Raw genomic sequence first — 7500 nt, forward strand, 5'->3', positions numbered from 1 at the left:
AGGGAGGGGACACACGCGCGGGCGCCGGGGCGCCTCGCTCCACGCGGCTTCGGGCCGGCCGGGGCTGACCCGCCCCCGAGGCCGGCCCGGGCTGCGGATCGCGGGCGATCGCAGCCGGCAGGCACGCGCCCACCACCCAACGGAAGGGAAGGGGCGGGGGGGGAGACGACCGAGCGCTCGCTCTTCCCCCCCCCTCCCCACTGCCGCGGGAGCACCGGACGTGCTAGAGGAGACAGCGACCCGCCGAGGCGGGCGCGACCCCGCGGACCGAGGCCCCTGCCGGGGCGGCTCGCTCTGCAGCAGGCGGAAGGGCGGCACGGAGAGCCCTACACGGCGGCGGCGCCAGCGCCGGAGGGGGACGCCCCCCTGCCGCCCGCGGCACGCCTCCAGGCCCGCCCGGGCAGACGCGGCCCGGACACGCTTTTCTTCCCTCGCTTTGGCCCGGTTTCTTTCGCGGCTCGACCGCCCTCGCCGCCCAGCGCTGCTTGCGGCCGGCACCCACGGGCACCCGGACCGAGGTCGGCACCGGCGCCTCGGCGTGGTTTAGGACACCTGGTGGCTCGCGGGGCCACGCGGCTGTCACACAGCCTGGTTCGGTAAGGAAGGCCCAGGAAACCCCCCCCCGCGCCGAGCGGCAGCAGGACAGGGTGAGGTGACACGGGGGAGGCACGCGCCTCGCCGCCGTCGCCACGGCCCCCTTCTCGCTCGGGGGGGGGAAGAGACTAGGACGATACCTCGCTCACAGCGGGGAAGCGAATTGGAAAGGAGACCGCCCTGCCTGAACACCGGACGCCACCGCGGCTCCCTATTACGGGGAGTACAGCAGAGCCGGCCCGCCGGGGGCCCTTTCCGACGCGACCCCAAGTGCCTCATCGATCAGCGAAGGCCACAACGGCCACGGGTCCTGGGACAGCGACAGCCACCGCGCGCCTGCCCTCGGCCACCCGCAAGCGGGCGGGCGGACGACGCGGGGCTCTGCGTGCGAGCGAGCAGGGGCGACATCCGTGACAGGTGCTCCGGCGGCTTCAACACCGGCAGAGCCGGCTCGCCGCGAAGCCTGTCCGACGTGCCCGAGGCCAGCCTCAGTAGGCTACGCCTCCGTACCGGTACCAGTCGAGGGGGTGGGGGACCGGGTGCGCAGGATGTGCCCCGCCACCGCCGCCACCCACCCGCCACGCACAAGGATTCCCTTCAGCCGACTCGGCTGGACCGGGGTAAAGCCGCGACAGGCTCGACTCCGCCGGTCTTCCAGCGTTCAAGTGCCGGCGGCCGCCGCCGGCCACCGGCCTTTGCCCAACAAACGCAGGGAACAGGTTACCCCGGAGGGAAAAAGCCAGGTGTGGAACAGCTCAGGCGGGGGGCCGGGGGAAAGCCGCTGAAGGCTCAGGACACCCCGCCGGCCATCTGCATCCGGCTGCCGGACACCACCACCGGCCAAAAACAAAAAAACGTGCTGTACCCGCATCGCGGGCTCCGGCTTAGGGCCAGAGAGCAAAGGAACCGAGGCGCCGACCAACCTCGCTCACAGCACCGTGCAGACCTCCCCTTCACTGAGCCCGGCTGGTACAAACCAGGGACGCCAGGAGCAGACCGGACACCGCAGGCCGCCCCACGTATGGCATCTGCACCAGGAAAAAAAGAAAGCGGAAAAGAGGACCGAGGCGCCGCCGCCTCGCCTTACCATCATCCGGCTTCTCAGGGGACCAGAGTGGTGGGGGGGGGGGGTAGCCGCTGAAGGCTCGAGACACCCCACCACGGCCATCTGCACCCGGCTGCCAGCCAACACCGGCGGCCAAAAACGTACCGTGCTGTGCCCATGTCACGGGCTCCGGCTTAGGGCCGAGAGAGCAAAGGACCCGAGGAGTCGACTAGCCTTCGCTCACAGCACCGTGCAGACCTCCCTTCACCGAGCCCGGCCGGTAGAAACCAGGGACGCCGAGAGCCGGCCGGACACCACAGGCCGCCCCGCACGTATGGCATACGATACCGGCAACGAAAGGAGTAAACCAAGAACCAGGGAGGCGCCGCCGCCTCTCGCCTTACCATCGTCGGGCTCTCGGGGGGCCGGGGGGGGGGCCACCCACCGGTGGCTCGAGACACACCCCCCCCGGGCCGTCTGCATCCAGCTGCCGGCCACCGCGACCAGCCAAAACCGTGGCGTGCCCATGCCACGGGCTCCGGCTTAAGGCCGGCAAACAAAGGGAGCAGGTGCCGCCGCCGCCACCTCTCCTCCCATCCCCAAGGCCCCCTCAAGGAGCTGGGCAACAGCCCCCGACGGGCTGGAACCGTACGGAGCACCGCTGTGTCAACACACATACCGGCGCTCCCCCCCTCCGCCATCATCGGGCTCTCGGGGGACCGGGGGGGGACGGGGGTAACCACCCACGGTAGTCTCACAGCTCGGCTCCCCCCCCCCAGTATCCAGCGTTCAAGTGCCGCCAGCCGCCTCCGGCCACCGGTCTTCGGCCTCTCCCGTGCACCTCTGCCCGTCCTTTTCTCACCACTCGGCAGCGACCGCCCCAACGCCGCCCGGCTTCGTGCCGTTCGGCATCTCTCTGGGTGCTCTCGGTTCCGTGCACGCTCGCCTGACAGAGCACCGGCTTGAGAACCGTGCCCAATTCCCCGGGGGAAACCACCGTCTGCGGCCGCCCAGCATTCCACTTGGCCGGCTAAGCCGCGTGCCCTCGCTCGGTGGCGCTTGTCTGGAGCAGAGACGCCTCGTGCCCCTATATAAGGAGAATATGGGTCCGCGCCGGAAAGGGGCGCTTAAAGGCAGTGTCTGCCTGCCAGCGGGGGAGGCGCTGCAGAGACGCCGCCTCTTACGATGACCTAACTGGAGGCAGCGCGAAACAGCGACCCCTTGGAGGAACTGCCGGAGCCAACAGGTCTGCCCGCGCTCTAAGTCCCGACGGAGCCGGGTAGACCTGGCAGCCCTTTCTACGGACGCTGAGCCGGCCGCCGGCAACGTGGAGCCGGGTACACCTAGCGGCCACCGCCGGTCGCCTCGGAGGTGGGTAGACCTGACGGCCGCCTCACGCCCCGGAGGCGGGTAGACCTGACGGCCGCCTCACGCCCTGGAAGCGGGTAGACCTGACGGCCGCCACACGCCGCGGAGGCGGGTAGACCTGACGGCCGCCACACGCCCCGGAGGCGGGTAGACCTGACGGCCGCCTCACGCCCCGGAAGCGGGTAGACCTGACGGCCGCCTCACGCCCCGGAGGCGGGTAGACCTGACGGCCGCCTCACGCCCCGGAAGCGGGTAGACCTGACGGCCGCCTCACGCCCCGGAGGCGGGTAGACCTGACGGCCGCCTCACGCCCCGGAGGCGGGTAGACCTGACGGCCGCCTCACGCCGCGGAAGCGGGTAGACCTGACGGCCGCCTCACGCCCCGGAGGCGGGTAGACCTGACGGCCGCCTCACGCCCCGGAGGCGGGTAGACCTGACGGCCGCGTCGCGCCCCGGAGGCGGGTAGACCTGACGGCCGCCTCGCGCCCCGGAGGCGGGTAGACCTGACGGCCGCCACACGCCCCGGAGGCGGGTAGACCTGACGGCCGCCTCACGCCCCGGAGGCGGGTAGACCTGACGGCCGCCTCACGCCCCGGAGGCGGGTAGACCTGACGGCCGCCTCACGCCGCGGAGGCGGGTAGACCTGACGGCCGCCTCACGCCCCGGAGGCGGGTAGACCTGACGGCCGCCACACGCCCCGGAGGCGGGTAGACCTGACGGCCGCCACACGCCCCGGAGGCGGGTAGACCTGACGGCCGCCTCACGCCCCGGAGGCGGGTAGACCTGACGGCCGCCACACGCCCCGGAGGCGGGTAGACCTGACGGCCGCCACACGCCGCGGAGGCGGGTAGACCTGACGGCCGCCTCACGCCGCGGAGGCGGGTAGACCTGACGGCCGCCTCACGCCCCGGAGGCGGGCAGACCTGTCGGCCGCTTCACGCCCCGGAGGCGGGTAGACCTGGCGGCCGCGTCGTGCGAGACATTTTTGTTTCGATAGATGCCAATGAAATCCGAAAAAAAATAAATGAAAAGGGAAATTTTTTTTCTTAACGCACCCCCGCACCCCCGCGCCCCGCCGCGCTCTCATGTGCACGCAGCACCAGCCCCCCCACCCCCCCGCCCCGACCCGTTGGCTGCCATGCAGTCGCTGGCATCATTCGCTGCCCGCCCCCTCGGCCGCCAGTCAGCCCCTCTGCGCCGCGCCACTCCGCGCCGCACGGCGCCGCCCGCCACTCCCCCCCCCCGCTTCCCGCGGCTGCCAGGGGACCCGGCAGAAGCGGCGACGTTCCCCGCACCTCACCCCCAACGGAGACGCCCGTCTCGCTGGAGCGAGTTCGCATCGGGAACCGGGCGCTTTTCGCCGGGTCGGGGTCCCGGCGCTGCCGGGCGGTCCTCGGCTTCAGCTTTTGGTTTCGCAGCGTGGGTTTAGCTTTAGTCTCGGGGGAGGGGGGGTGGGGGGGGGGGTGGGGGTGCGTGTGTGTGTTTTTATTTTGTTTCTTTCCCCCCGCCTTTCGCTGTGCCGCAGAGGCGTGGGCACCGGGCGCCCTTCACCGGGTCCGGGTCCGGGTCCGGGTCCGGGTCCGGGTCCCGGCGTTGCCAGGCGCTCGCTGGCATTCGCGTTTAGGTTTTTTTCGACGGGGTTGGGGTGGGGGGGTGGGAAGGGGGCTCCCGGGCTTTATGTGTGGGAATAGGGGGTGTGGGGGTGTGTGCGCGCGTGTGTGTGTGTGTGTGTGTGTTGTTCGGATTGTTGTTTTGTTGTTTGTTCCCCCCCCCCCCCCCCCCCCGCCGCGACACACACGAGCTCGGACACACACGCAGAGACACAGAGAGAGAGAGAGAGAGAGAGAGAGAGAGCGCGCGCGCGCGAGAGAGAGACACAGGCGCGCACACACACACACGCACACACAGACACAGACACACACACACACACACACGCACGCACGCACGCGCACACACACAGACACCCCCAGCCCCCCACCCCCCCCAGCCCCCCGACCCCCACCGTCGCCCGCGCGCCCGAAGAGCCGTTGGTCCCCGCCCCACCGCTGCAACTCCGGAGCTGCAGGGCGGTGGGTGCGGCCGCCAACCGACCGCAGCCTCCTCGGCGCCGCGGAGCACTACGGCTGGGGGGTGGGGGATCGGGGGCGGTTTCTGTTACACCACCACCACCACCACCACCACCACCCGCCCTCGCTGCTCTCCCTCCCACCCCTTCGGCGTTCGTTTGGCTTTCAACCCGCGGCGGGAACGGAGCAGGCGGGCAGGAGGGCGGGCGGCCGAGCGACCGACTGAGGAAGGCGGGGAGCCGGGCCGCGGGCACGGCGCGGCAGGGACTCGGCAGCTGCGGGGGCTCAGCGTCCAAAACACGCGCCACCCATCATCGCCGCCGCCGGCGGGAGGCCCCTCCGGGCCCCCCGGCACGGAGGCGGCGGCGGCGACGCCGCTGGGTCCTAAGGTCTCCCGCCTTCCTTCCCTGGAGCGGCCAATGTGCTGCTGCTGGTGGAAAGCGGGCCGGAGGTAGGGGGCGGCCGGTCTCCTCGCGAACCCCGGGGGTGGCAGGGGGCGGCCGGTGTCACGGTGGACCTGGTGGCGGGAGGGGTGGGGGTTGGGGGGGGGTCGGCAGGGGGGTCGACAGAGCTCGTTGCGGCGGTGGGGGGGCGGGGGGGGGGGGGGGGTGGTGGGGGGGTGGTGTTGGTGGGGAGCGGTTTCTGTTGTTACACACACACCCCCGCCCCGTCGCTGCTCTCCCTCCCACCCCTTCGGCGTTCGTTTGGCTTTCAACCCGGGGCGGGAACGGAGCAGGCGGGCAGGAGGGCGGGCGGCCGAGCGACCGACTGAGGAAGGCGGGGAGCCGGGCCGCGGGCACGGCGCGGCAGGGACTCGGCAGCTGCGGGGGCTCAGCGTCCAAAACACGCGCCACCCATCATCGCCGCCGCCGGCGGGAGGCCCCTCCGGGCCCCCCGGCACGGAGGCGGCGGCGGCGACGCCGCTGGGTCCTAAGGTCTCCCGCCTTCCTTCCCTGGAGCGGCCAATGTGCTGCTGCTGGTGGAAAGCGGGCCGGAGGTAGGGGGCGGCCGGTCTCCTCGCGAACCCCGGGGGTGGCGGGGGCGGGGGGTGGGGGGGTGGGATGGGGCGGGGGGTGGCGGGGGGGGGGTGGGTGGGCTGGGGGGTGGGGGGGGCGGCCGGTGTCACGGTGAACCTGGTGGCGGGAGGGTTGGGGGGGGGGGGGGGGGGGGGCGGGCTCGTCGCGGGCCAAGCGGCGGTGTTGGGGGGGCGCCGCCGGTCTCACGGAGAAGCACGTGGCGGGTGGGGCGGCTTTGGCGGGATGGGGGGGCGGCCGTATACGCGTGCGCGCGCGGGCAGCCCCAGGCAGACGGCTTCGGGCCGGGCAGCTTGTGGGGGTGCGGGGCAGGCGGGCGCACGTGCGTGGGCAGAGCGTGAGCTCCTGAACCGTTTCTGAATCGATGCCCTAGCGCTGGTCAGGCTTCCGCTTGACCTCTCCGTTCGTGATTCTCGTCGCGTGTTTTCAGGTCCGCGTTCGATCCCGTCTCAGCCGAACTCTTCCCTGCCGGTTCCGACCCTCGCGTCCGTACGCTAGCCGGCAGCTGCGCTGGCCCCGTCGCCTCCCCAGTTGAAGGTGAGATCACGAGGGGCGCTGCATAAGCCAGGCCTCGCCTCGCCGCCGGCCTGCCTACCGGCTCGAAAGCTGCAGGAGACCCCCTCGCGTGAGAGCCCACCAGCCACGGCCCGGCCCAGGCCCATCACGTCCTAGTCCAGGCGTGACTTCGCCGCGAGAGGCTCAGGCCACGGCCTGCTCCCTGCCTTGGAGCTACGCGGGTGCCCGTGTCATCCCGAGCCGCCGCCTGCTTCAAGCCAGGGCCCGCTCGGGCACGGCGTGACGTCACAGGCAGCTCGGGAGCCCGGGCCCGGAAGCGCCCTGTTACCCCTCCTCGGCTACTTGTGACGTCACAAGGGGCAGGCGGCGGGGAGCGCGGGGGCTGCCGGGAGGGGGTGGCGGGAATGCCGGCCAGAGACCCGGCCGTGCTGGGACCCCACGCGGACGCAGACACCGGTCGATGCCAGCGGTCGCACGGCGGCCAGCGGGTCCGGGCAGGGCAGCGGCGTGAGCACCGCAGGGGGAGGCGGCTGTAGAAAAAAAAAAAACAACTAATTTTTCCTTTTCATCTCTCTTTTCCCGTTTCTGTGGTGGCTGCGATCGCAACCCAGAAAAGACGACGACGGCACGGGGCGGGAGGTTGCAGCTTCATGCCTTGTATTACAGGCGCTGCAATCTCGGACGAGCGGAGGGTAAAAAACCGAAATGACACGCTCCTCTCACCCCCACCGCCGCCAACCGGCAGCCCTGCACCTCGCTGAGAGAAGCACGTACGCTTAAATCTGGGGAGCCCGCATCCACCCCGCCAGTACGACGTGGGTACCAGGCCGGTTGCGGGCCGGCAGGTCTACCCGGCCAGCCGGCCGGGAGGGACACC

The sequence above is a fragment of the Athene noctua genome, unplaced genomic scaffold (genome assembly GCF_965140245.1).
Source record: "Athene noctua unplaced genomic scaffold, bAthNoc1.hap1.1 HAP1_HAP1_scaffold_443, whole genome shotgun sequence".
Lineage (NCBI taxonomy): Eukaryota > Metazoa > Chordata > Aves > Strigiformes > Strigidae > Athene > Athene noctua.